Here is a 14078-nt window from a genome sequence, read left to right on the forward strand (position 1 = left end):
AGCATGACAAACAATATAAGGAATCCCCTGTGAACCAGCAAAACAGACAGGTTTAAAATATTCAGATACTGCATTAAGGCAATGAGAGCAAGTTATAGAAAGTCACAAGTCAATATCACAATATCTATTTCAAATACAATACAAGTGAGACAAATATATTGTATAGAAAACTCACCAACAGTCTTAGTGTGAGAGAGAAACAGTCGTGCAGAATATAACACGGCGAGCAGTCTGACAGCAGTTTCAGGCGTTGGCAGATTGATGATGATATACTCCAGTGAATGAATGTGAATGTGTCGAACATGGAAACTAGCCTTTATATATACTTTCAGTCATTTCCCGAAAGTACGAGCCAACACCGTAGAATGCCCTTTTACAGTCTCCCAGAAGTAAACAAACAGGACGTCAAGGGCAGATAATTCCCTGACAAGCCTGCTGCCAAAGTCCTAAAAATGCGGATCATCTATTATACGAAATGTGACCCATTATAATTATTATTTAATTAACAACAAATATACAGAAAATACACAATCATAACAGTCCGTTTGGCTCAAAAGCCTACTGATAAATTGCAGTCTAGCTCGAAAATTAATAAATGTAACACACTCAATGAAAAGCTGATCATAATCAGAACATCATACCAACTCTGTGAGGTTTTAGATTAACGTATTGACACAGTTCGCTATTTTTTACAAGGTGCAGAGAAAGGGGCAGCCAGGCGTGCGAGAAAACATGGACAACACACAGCACAGGTTAACAAATACCTTTCTCGGCACTTGTGCACATGCTTCTCGAACACCCGGTTGTGCCTTTCACTGTGCACTCCTCCCTCGTAATAAACAATGAACTAGATCAATGTTTTAATGATAGTTTGTTAAACAACTTTTTTTAATATTAGGACATATATTTTGCAAAAACCTGGTATGATGTTTTGATTATGATGAGCGTTTCATTGAGTATGTTATGCTTATTCGTTTTCGAGTGACATTGCAATTCACCGGTCCGCTTTTGAGTCAAACGGACTATAGTATTGTGCTCCTAAATTCTTGGAATTCGGATTCCGAATGATGAGTGTTATTCATCCTACCTCCATACGCTGAAGTTACAACGACGACCGTCTTCCACTTCACATGACAGAGTATTGAGGTGATGCCTGCCATGACATTTTTCATGGAATCATGGCTGACGACGCCATTAAAGATGTCTTGCTCTGTACTTGTGACATTGAACACTGACTGAATATATATCGACTGGATAAGAATGTGGAGCAGACCAAGGGGCAGAAGGTGATGTCGTGGGAGGAGGGACTGAAATGATGCTCACAGGGAGACAGAGATGCCATGATCATGACATCCCCATGTACCGATCTCACTGAAACTCAAAACACCGTTTTGCCGCCACTGAACTACTTGGGGGGAATATTCAAACCTAACATATAAGTTACTTGAAGTCATTGCCTCTACACAAATGGCATAAAGTTCCTCTTCGAACATACTTTTCATAATCAATCAAAATTAGATGGATACCTCAGATACCATGGTTTCATTCAACACAATTCTGTCACTATGCTTTTACTTTTTGTTTGATCTAAAAATGTGAGTCACTCAACACACACAATATACAAATACAAACACGTCAAAGGCTAAGACACTGAAACTCAAAACACATTGTTTCTGCCACTGAACTACTAAACATACGCCATATGTCATGGTTCCTTTACACTATTGTCACCTTGTTTCGTTTTTCTTTGATCTAAAAATGAATTATCCATCTACCACCCCACACACCAACCAACCTATACACATATTCAACCACACCCACTACCGTCCCCACACACTACCATCACGGCCATCACACACACACACACACACACACACACACACACACACACACACACACACACACACACACACACACACACACACAAATGAAATACGAACAGAAGATGTGTTACAGGCAAAAACAACAAAATATAATTACATATATCTCCAACTAGAATGGAACATTTGTAAATACATGTGGACATAGAATGTAAACAAGGAGGAGCTGATCAGGTTTTGATAGAACGTAAACAAGAAGGAGCTGAACAGGGTTTGATAGAACGTAAACACGGAGGAGCAAATATTACCTGTTTTCATCGCAGGAAATTCCTCATCCACAGAGAGCAGCCAAATGGTCACATTTAAATTATTATCGTTGACAGAAACGTTTTTGTGGCAGACCACAGGCTGTGAGCACTCGTCATACTCTTTGACGTTCAGTAAAATATCTAGTGAGAAAAAGAGTTAAGATTGCATACTCCAACCTGGTAGAATCATCGGACATTAAACATAGGAATAAAGGCAATAAATAGACTCATGTGTGTCATTCATAGGGTCTGTATTTCACCTAATGTCAAACTGTTCTAATCATCATATCACTGTTCCATGCCTTTACATGGAAAATCATTTAATACGTTTTATTAACGAAAACTACATTTTGGCAGTAAAAATACTTTTTGTTGAAGACATAGAATTATGTTTTTATTGGTGCATGTGTTCTATCATACTTGATACACTTGTTTTCAGTTCTAAATTTGAACTTTATCTATTTAGAACTGAATTCAAAATATTTTGTGGTATAAAAGAATATTCAGGTAAACTTACCCAGAGACAACATCCAAACGTGCGAAGTATATATCATGAAAAGTACCAAACTCAAGTTGCAAGTCACAGACATTTCCAACCCTGTTTGTCTCAACGCTGTTTGTCCTAGCGCTGTTTGTCTGGTCAAAACTTGAAAACGTCTATCAACTCAAACAGGAATTTGACCTGTATTCTCTGGCATAAGTATGTGCCAAGACCAGGACGTAAAACAGCTCCTGTTGCGCAGCATCGAGTAACATCCATCAATGTAGGCTGTTCCGCATGATGTAGAGTACATCTCAGCTACAGAATGACACATTATTAGTTTTCAGTTCCTGACCACGCTCCCAGTTGACGAACATCAAATCTGAATTGGGGGTCTGCCAATAGATTTATTATTAAACTCAATGAGAATATGGGATCGTCTCTTGCAATCTCAAACAGATGTGCGTCTGCATGATATTGTCTGGATGATATTCTTAACCCCTTGACTTTCTCTGTTGGCGAGTGCAGCGACCATTATGGCACCATGTGAATATCTCAACTACGTATTTGGCATTACGTGATAACGTGCCAAATGTAGCAAAAGCGAAGTATAATGTTTTGATGTTACTGTCCCGTGTGCTCAAGTTGTAAAACAGGTCCGTCCACCTGTGTAGATCAAACGGGCTAATGACCAAGTAGTTGTTTGCACTTCTTTACTTCAGATGATACCTACTTTGGTTCAGTGGTATTGGTATTGATTTCCCACTCCTTGGAGATATTCCTCAATCATTTCTAAAGATTACATGAAATGTGGCGAAAGTGAAATTAAATGCATGTTCCAAATATTGATCTTCCTTCACTTCGGGATGAGTGAAAGTCACGGAAACCGATTTACTTGATCACTGGTAGCACTGAAGGTTTATGAAGTCTGGATATAGTGAACGTCATCATTCTCTGTGTGCAAACTGCCTAGCAGGATAACACGCAGGCATGGTTAATTGTCTTGGTGTATTTGTATACACACGGTGATCTGGTTGAGGGTATGTCATTGTATTCAGACAGCATGGATCGTTCATTCCAATATTGTTCACTAGATTATATGGCACAAAAGCGAGTATTTACAATGACCTGCCATGTCGCTGGGATGATAGTATACAACAGAATGCCATAGCTTTATGGTAGCTTAAATATTGATTTATTAGCACATGCTCATTTTCAGACCACTGCTCAATAAAGTCCACTTTCAGAGCGGTTTCGTTTTAAATGTTTTAGTCTGGAAGTTTAATTTATTCTTCTCTTATCGTGTAAAGTACATCGATACTGATGTTGAAAACAATAACATGGTCCCAAAGTAAATGGGACATAATGGACAAGCATTGAACATGATGCAATTTTGTGTTTAGAAAATGCCTTTACCTTACATTTTAGAAAGAATGTAGTTCAAAAGTATGCGAATGTAGTCAACAAAAAAGTAAATATACAAATTACAAATCCTTACTTACAAATGGGCCCAAGGACAACAGCGCAGTGGCTTGTGCCACTGTCATTGGACCCAGGACAATATCTTCTAGAGTACCAAATAACAGCTCTATTTTTGCTGCAGAAGCTAACGTCATATTAACGGCTCTGAAATATATTCAAAGATGCCCTAAACATAAACAGCCGAGAATGTATTCAGACTCTTTCTTGCCTTAAGTCGTTTAAAACGTATCATGTAAACATCCACTTTTAATGGAAATTATTGAATTGTTCAATAATCTTGCTACTGGCTAATACGACATCGTCTTTTTAAGTTATTCAGCCACGTAGGCATTTCTGGGAACACAATGGCCGATCTTGCTGTCAAGGCAGCACTCAACAAATCTGTGACACCACTTCTTATTCCATACTCTGATTATAAACCACTTCTTAGTCCATATAAAGCTACAATTAGATCTTATATTTGTGATCTTATGCAAAAGAATTAGTGAGTTAAAATGCAATTTTGCAGCCATGTAGTGACGAGTAAGGTTGTAGATACACAATAAATATAGATAGTTAAAGAACAAGTCATCGACGGACTGTGTATCACAAACATAACTAGTAGAGTATCACAGACAGATAAAAATAGCTAATATGTATTATTTTTAAAAACTGAAAATATTAGACAATACCATGTGAAAATGGGTTATTGATCAAAACGATTGAAGGTAGATCATCAGACTAGGGACCATGAGACTAAATCCAGCTAGGGTCCATGCAGGCAGCAAAAGTAATGTAACTCCCCGTGGACCTTGCTGGTTTTAAATAGCATTTCTGTGATGTTCTGGTACTTTTATTGTCAATCGTTGACAGGGTCTGGCAATTTTCAGTTAATTAATATGTATGAAATTAATTGTTCTCATCACGATATGGCGGAAAATAATACCGATTAGACGATAGATTTTAACTCCCTCACTCAAAAGTATGTAGTCCTCAACAGTCCTCTTTCACGCTGCTGTCTGTGTATTGGTGTAAATTGCATTGCCAAATTTGTTTTTCCTTCCTTCGGGAAATGAAATACTTTTCTTAAACAGACTGACTGGCAAATGAACGTACATTACCACATATTTTCGATGGTAGACTAATTTCAACACAAGCTGTCAAGAGCACAAAGGAGCAAAACTGAAATTGTGTCATGGTGTTCTTCTGAACCCTAAGACTGAGATTTAACTAATGTATGCCAATCAATCATGTCTGGTTTTTTTTGTCACAGTAAATGCCACACGATAAAGTGGCTTCAGGTTGGTAGAAATTTTGACTGTTTGAATGTTGCGCATACCCTTCTAAAGTTGTGTGACATTGGGATGATATCTTATTGTATATATGTGGAAACGGGGCATGACCATGATGTTTAACTTGTTCCCAGATGACAGGAATGTCTCTTGGATACTGATAACGTCAGGAACACCTGGAATAATTTGATTTACCAGAAAATATCATTGGTCTCTGAGCAACATTAGATTCTTCCGCTTTAACTCAGACTGTCTGTAAAGAACATGGAGAAGAACACATGACCAGTCCGCTTGAGGCTGTAAGTCATACTACATCGAAATATTCAGAAGTAACCACTTTTCCCTTAATGCATTCTGCCATATCATTGTACTTGATATTAGGCGTAGCAACACCACCTGTCACTGAAGCGTGCTAGTTTTGTTTTTATACACACATCTGTTTTCCAAGATTCCGTATGGACTATGTTGTATTGATATTCCAAAAGAAACGTATTTCGCCTTTCATGCTATCACGGACTCTCGATGACGTTGATGCTGATGGTGCACACAGCGTATCATCAAGTATACTCGTCCGGCATCAGGCAAATCGATAATGCTTCATCATTACGGTTAACTTTGTTTCAATTTAGCCATGGATCTATTCATCTGGGCTATGTATATATACGTTCAATAACGATTGGAACAAACGTGGTACCAACAAGAAGGCAAAGTCACCAATATCTCCAGCAATGGCAAAACACTTTTCATGAATATGTCTACTGGTTATGATGATGTCAAATGTTTTGGTGTTTACATGGCAAAGTGGAGAGGGGGTACTGGAAAGGTCTGCTCCGGAAAGGAATACTACCACCAAATTCACTTGAAGCCAAACTTATTGGCATGGAAGCTCAAACAATATTATATTCAGAATTTTAAAACAACCAAAAGGCACCAGAACACCACCAGACCTATCCATGTTTGGTGAAGAAATATTGAACGGTATTAATGTTCTCCGGAAAAGAGCACACCCATCAAAATTCAGTCAAAGCCAAAATTGTCGACATGGAAAACAAAAACATATTTCATTCAGAATTCAAAAACTACCAACGGCACCAGTACACCACTAAACTAATCTATGTGCCAAGTTTGGTGAAAAAAAATTCGAAAGGTTTTACAGATCTGCTCTGGAAAACACTACCACCAAATTCAGTCAAAGTCAAACTTGTGATACGGTCAATAATTTGCCTTGACAAAGGGTGTAAGAAATCCCCTATGAACCACCAAAATATTACACGGACAAGTCTAAGATATTAAATGAAATGTATTGAGCAGACAACAGCAAGTGATTCACAAGAGAGGTTTCTAGTACAACCCAACTAAGTCAAATCTTAAGTAATGGGCCACAAATATTATTTCAACTCACCAAAGTCTTGATTTTCTGTGAGAAACAGTTCTACTTAATCTTTTACACCGAACGATCTTGAATGTGGGTCAGGCTTGATAAAGACGTAGACAGATATAGTTAGGCTGAATGATGACACAGCCCCAGTATAAGTCCGGGTTTAAGTCCGTGTTGAGGTCAACACAACAACCGACCTTATGTATACACACTCACTGATTCTTGAGCATTCCAGCGAAGCATGGAATCTTCGCGATCGGCTCGTGTTTACCAATAGTCAAAACACACCAAAGGGAGGCAATTCTAAAGCGCTATCTGAAATGTTTACTGCTAAAACACTATTACCGATACGGAACATGATCCATAATAACTATCACTCAAAATTCTAAACACTGTGACCCAACAATAACTATCACTGAATCAATAACAATACAAACTACAGAAAATACACCATTGTAACATTTGTTGACACGGAAACGCAGACATACATATTATGCAGATATTCAAAAGTGCCAAAAGGTACCAGTACACCAGAGGATCTATTTGCCAACTTTGGTGCACGGACGCATGGACGCAATCACGGACGCAAAAACTATATTAAACAAAGTTTTCGGAGATCGTACAGTCGTTTGTTTCGTTCTCTGGATAACGTGCACAGGTGGCACTTGCTATATAAAGGATAGCACAAACACCATGACTCAACATAATGTGAATCAGGGTATCTACTTGAACTTGGGCAGGCTACTCTTACTCTGTGTGTGCATGTGAAACTATCTCCTGAGTGAAGACATCACCCTCGAGCTAAGGCACCCGTGGCGAGCCATCTCCTCGTGGTGGGTGCTGGGTAACGCTAAGTGCTCGCCAACCCCCCGCGTGGATCCGGGGGCATATTTGGTCCACCAACCCGTTTGCCGTGGGTTGCGGCCCTGTGTCGGTGGAGGACGGGAGTCTGGGGGTTGAGGGCACTAAAACCTGTGAGCCCATCTGATGTACGATCATCACGATGGAATTTTAAAAAGGCCAACTGGGCTCTATATGAATCTCTCTGTACTGGCAAACTTAATCCCGAACGTTTTACTACTGCTCCTGATGCTATTAAATGTTTTTCAGATGTACTTATTGACATTGCTGATGAGTGCATCCCAAAGTCTTCTGCAGTTCCACATATTCGAAAACCATGGTTCAACGATGAATGCAAACTAGCTAGGAAGGCAAGGAAAAAAGCGGAACATTATTTCCATCCCCATCCTATGGTGCATAATTGAAATAGATTTAAAATTGTAAATGCTAAAGCACGGCGTACCTTTAAACAGAATTAACGCCAATCTTGGAAAAATTATGTATCTAAAATAAATTCTCGGACACCCATGTCCAAGGTATGGAACATGATACAGAAAATTAAAGGTAAAGGTACTAAATCTACAGTCCATCATCTTAAACATGGAGAGCAATTACTTACCGAGGAGTCAGATATTGCAGATAAACTGGGTGAAACTCTGGCTAAACATTCTTCCTCTTCTAATTACGTGCCTAAATTCCAACAATATCAAAAACAACAAGAAAAGAAAACTATTAATTTTTATTCAGATAATGGGGAAGATTATAATGAACTATTTTCTATTCATGAACTCCACACTGCTCTTGATCAAGCTCATGACACTGCTACAGGAGCTGATCACATACATTATCAACTCCTGAAACATTTACCAGAATCCTGTCTGGAATCTCTCCTAAATATTTTTGATGATATTTGGACATCGGGTAACGTTCCTCCTCCATGGCGTGACGCCATAGTAGTACCAATACCTAAACCTGGACGTGATCATACGGATCCATCCAATTATCGTCCGATTTCATTAACTAGCTGTGTTTGTAAAACCATGGAACGCATGATAAATAATCGCCTTGTTTGGTACTTGGAAACAAAGAATCTCATAACAGATATACAGTGTGGTTTCCGTAAAAACAGAAGTACTGTCGATCACTTAGTGCGTTTAGAATCATTTGTTGAAAACGCACTAATTAATAAACAACATGCTGTGTCTATCTTTTTTTTATCTAGAAAAAGCATAAGACACAACCTGGAAATATGGCATTTTAAGAGAATTACATGACTTCGGCTTGCGAGGCCGTTTACCTCAATTTATAGCCAACTTTTTAAATGACAGACAGTTTCAAGTTCGAGTGAGTTCTACCCTGTCTGATCATTACAATCAGGATCAGGGTGTTCCACAAGGCAGTATTTTGTCTGTGACACTTTTTAGCATAAAGATAAATAGTTTATCAAAAGTTTTAAACGATTCAATTGATGGATCGTTATTTGTGGATGATTTTAATATTTCTTGTCGTGGGAAAAATATGCATTTTATTGAACGGCAACTGCAGCTTTGTTTAAACAAAATAAATGGTGCCTTGAAAACGGCTTTAAATTTTCTAAATCGAAAACTAATTGTATACATTTTTACAGAAAATATAAACCGCATAAGGACCCTGAACTATCTCTAGACGGCACTCCCATCGAAGTTGTAAAGGAGGCCAAGTTCTTGGGCCTAATCTTTGACTCCCATTTAACATTTCTGCCTCATATCAAGTCCCTTAAAAATACATGCCTGAAGGCTCTTGACTTGTTGAAAGTTGTTTCCAACTCAAGGTGAGGAGGGGATCAAGCAACCCTCTTACACCTATATCGATCCCTGGTCCGTTCGAAACTCGATCATGGCTCCATCGTATATGGCGGAGCCTGCAAAAGCAACCTTAAACTTCTTGATTCTGTCCACCATCAAGGCTTAAGACTTTGTCTTGGGTCTTTCAGAACTTCACCTATTGACAGTCTTTACGTTGAGGCCGTCTTCTTTCTTCTCCTCCTTGGCAATTGGTTAGGCCACAAGTTGACCTAACATTAACTGCATTTTAAAAATCAGAAACAAATGACTTACAATATAAACAAGAATATCATCAATTAAAACATAAATATAGCAATTACAAACCCTTATTTACAGATGAATCCAAGGTCGGTGGCGCAGTGGCTTGTGCCACTGTCATTGGATCCAGAACAATATCTTCTAGATTACCAGATAATAGTTCTATTTTTACAGCGGAAGCTAACGCCATATTAACAGCTCTCAAATATATTCAACGACACCCTAAACGTAAACAATATATAATCTATTCCGATTCTCTTTCTTGCCTTCAGGCTATTAAAAATATTTCTTGCAAACATCCACTTTTAATAGAAATTGTTGAATTGTATAATGATCTTGCAACTGGCCAATACAACATCGTCTTCTGTTGGTTACCTAGCCATGTAGGGATCTCTGGTAACACATTGGCTGACCTTGCTGCTAAGGCAGCACTCAACAAATCTGTGACAGCATTGCTTATTCCTTACAGTGATTACAAAGCGAGCATTAGATCTTATATCCGTGATCTGATGCAGAAGAAGTGGGACACTCAAGTGGGTATGAATAAATTACACGAGATAAAACCTTAAATTGGTTATACCCACTTGGGTTGTCAGTCCAGATTTGAAGAGGTTATTTTAAGACGATGTCGTATTGGTCACACCAGATATACTCATGCATACCTGTTAAGAGGTGAGGATCCTCCATTTTGTATCCCTTGTGATGAGAGAGTGACAGTCAAGCATATTCTGCTTGACTGTGTTGAATTCTCCATCACAAGGGATAAATATTTTACAGTTAAACAATTAAGGATCTTTTTACCAGCGTTAGTTTTCATTTAATTATTGGTTTTTTTAAAAGAAATTGATTGAATTTTGAGCAATATGTTTCTGTAAAAAGATCTATTTTAATAATTGGTAGTTTGGATTCGTAACTAGAATTGTTAGTGGCTGTACCCTCACAGGGGGTTGAAGTACCGTAAAATTATTGTCCTCCTGAGAGGGTACGTAAGTCCAAAAACATTCACAGTAAATTCAGATCTACCAGGCTTTTAATCGTAGTATTCCTGCTGTTTTAATTTTGGCTAGCATATTGTATACTCGCCAGCAGCTGAAGGGATGGTGTAAATCCAACTAGGGTCCATGCAGGTAGCAAAGGTACTGTAAGTCCCCATGGTCCCTAGTATGGTGATCTACCCTCTGTTGTTCTATCTATAGCCTGTTTTTATATTGTATTGTCTAAATATTGATATTAGTTTTAACTCTTCATGCTAGTTTTAATTCAAATTGTGATACTGTAGTTGTTTTACTGTCCTTTGTCGACAGGTTTTTATAATACTCATATATTCCATTTCAGCGTTTTGTTCCCGTCACGATATGGCTGAAATATTGCCGATGTGACGTTAAATATTAACTCACTCATTAACTCACCCTCGAGCTAAGTGAAGCGGCTGCCAGAAGTGAAGAAGCTGTAAGATGTTTCAGGGATATCATATGTGATGAAACTTTACCTCCTAAAAAAACTATAATTGCAACCACTACTGTCAAGCCAACTTGAAGGATCATGATCACATCGGTTTGCAAAATAAAACTCGACACAAGGTTTAACAGACGTATTTTGATGACTAAATAGACATAATTGACACAAAATCATTTTGACAGACTGATCTTTTAAAAATATATTCATTGTGTGTGCCACACTGTTAAAAATACCCGCGATTGCAGTGTGAATCGTCATGTTCTTTACTGACAGTCTCGATGGTAAAATCTATAGACCTATAGTATCACTAATACTAAAATATATTGATTGTAAGTCCCCAGCGTCATGTTCTTAAGCAGTGAGCCACACATATTATATCAACTCACCAAAGTCTTGATTTGGTGAAAACATGCATGTAAAGGTGAAAACTGGACAAAAAAGTAATGAATTCTACCTACTTTGGGACCTTGTGTGATACTAGACGAGCTGTGGCTGTTTACTGGAGCTGACAGGTTTATTGACCCCGTTCACTCTGCTGAATCTAATTAATACACCCAAATCGGAAAGTATTTTCACTGATAAAACTGACACTGAAATATACCTGAAGAATTGTTCAGTTCGACCTGTTAGCCAAATATCCAGATTCGTGGCTTTCGTGACACTTTTGCTAGTTACTATTGAACCACTTCAAGCAATATTTCATGTGTTTAAGGGGTAGATGTTTCCCTTCCATGTTAATGTACACAGTATATATATTACAATTCCATATGTGACCCCAAAGTCACTGGACTGTAATATTGGCGGAGGAGAAGCCTGGTATTCGGAGAGTTTGCTCATAATACCAAAAACCCTGAATTCGATTCCCTGCTTACGTACACTAAGCCCGTTTCTTCTGCCCCAGCTTTAATAATGAGGGAACATTGATGAACGCGGTATAAAACCACAGTCACTTGCCCATTAGAATGCAATATAGTTGAAAATGGCATATAACTGGGCCAGGTATGTGAACCAAAACTAACAAATGATCTAGCACACTACTTCCAACATAACAACTTTTGATATGCATACTGTGTCGTCAAACCAGTCATAGATCATGACATAAATATTGCTGAAGACAACGTTTTATATATTCTTGCTAGGTTTGAGATACATTTTTCATTCAAGAGTCACACCTTCAGCCCCTTCGTAGAAACGTTTATTAACATCTTAGATCCAATTTGCCACGCCCCCGCCATTGACAAGAAATGTTCATCTATTATTTTTAGATTCACACAGTATCACATGACTAACATGATATTTGGAAACAGTGGAAACAATAAATACTGGCTACGTATGAGTTGAAAAGAATGAATTCAAAGATGATACGGTGGTTATAGACATTATAGAATAGTGTCGTATTTGCATTTGATGGTCTCTGTCGCTCTCGGATGCACTTAGGGCAGTGGTTCTCCTTTGTACCATACTTAGACTGAAAGAAACAACCGGTGCTGAAATAGCAGTGCTCATTGCGGAATGTTCCACTATTAGAAAGTAAGAAGCAAGTAAGAATTTTGATATCAAGATATTGCATCAAACATCTCGCCTGATATACCCCGTACCAAGAAGACCAAGGCCTAGATGTCCAAAGCTCTTGTAGCGCTTAGACAGTTGTATGTTATAGCATGACCAGAAATTATTGAGAATTTCAGGAATATGTCTAATTGGATTTCTAGCATAAACAACCTTAACCAAGTGCTTGATTTCCTTAAAGAGAGACAACCCCGTAAATGCTTTTTCATTGGTTTGTGAAGAGTTATCACCATTTGTTTACCTGCTAGCAGACGACATTTTCAGTCATCCTCAGTATGGATGATTTAGAGAAGAGGACGTTGATTTTAGAGTATTATGACAAAGACGTCAGATCATCTAACGTGATTTCAAGTAGAGCAGACTTCGAATTTGTCCACTAAGTACAGTCAGAATTTTAACGTGTTGGGTGGCATATAGGTGCTAGGGGCAACACCTCTCTGTATATTTAAAGGAAATATGAACAGTGAGTTGTACACAGATATCCTCGAGGGACATTTTCTTCCATCTGCTCACGTGCTCTAGGCTTTTGTTTTCACATTTTCCACGAGGACAAATAGCCAAAACATCATTCACAGGCCTGGTTTCGGACCCAATATATGACATTATTAGATTGGCAAGGTATGGCCCTGACCTAAATCAAATAGACAATGTTTGGGGATTTATCAAGGAGTGAGTCTATAAGAAAAGTCTGCTGAAATTAAAGAAGAGGTGGTCCGATGCTGGGACAGCATGCACCATGACTTTCTAACATCTTTGATCAGCAGTACCCTAATATTCACATTTAATACGTGAGTAATGAGGGCAAAATATACAATTTACAATCCATAAATTCTCAATAATATTTGGTCATACTATAATGTGTGGCACTAGCTATTCATAAATCTAGTCATGACCAAAACGTCCAGTCTTTGTCCATGTTTAAAGTACAGAACACATAGTGATCACATAACTTAGCTGGAGCTAAGACTGGAGCAGAAATGTAAAGGCCTAATATTCCACTATTAGAAAGTAAGAAATAAGTAGGAGTTTTGATATCAAGATCTTGCCTTTAGCATCTGGCCTTATATCTTACGTGACAAGAAGACAAGGACCTAGATCTCCCAAGCTGTCTCAGATAGTTCTATGTTAAACGTTATAGAATGGCACCAGTTATGCAGAAATCTAGTTGTGACAAAAATCTTCAGTCTTTTTTTAATGTTGACAGTAAGGAGAGCATATTGATCATTTAACTAAGCTCCTGAATTCATGGCTATGTAAATAGTCAAGCTCTTAAAAGACCAAATGGTTAAAGAACACTAACCGTGACAAAGTTGAAGCCTGTGAACTTCTGCCGATGATGATAAGATGTGTTTACATAACTTAAACCACGATAACGTCCTTATCAACCCTA

At 38.2% G+C, this 14078-nt stretch overlaps 1 pseudogene; it reads right to left on the reverse strand.

Annotated features, from left to right (window-relative positions):
* LOC137295344 (glutamate receptor-like) overlaps positions 1-2718 on the reverse strand; it is a 45563-nt pseudogene extending 42845 nt beyond the window's left edge.
* Between the last annotated feature and the right edge of the window lie 11360 nt (positions 2719-14078).

The sequence above is a fragment of the Haliotis asinina genome, chromosome 8 (assembly GCF_037392515.1).
Source record: "Haliotis asinina isolate JCU_RB_2024 chromosome 8, JCU_Hal_asi_v2, whole genome shotgun sequence".
Lineage (NCBI taxonomy): Eukaryota > Metazoa > Mollusca > Gastropoda > Lepetellida > Haliotidae > Haliotis > Haliotis asinina.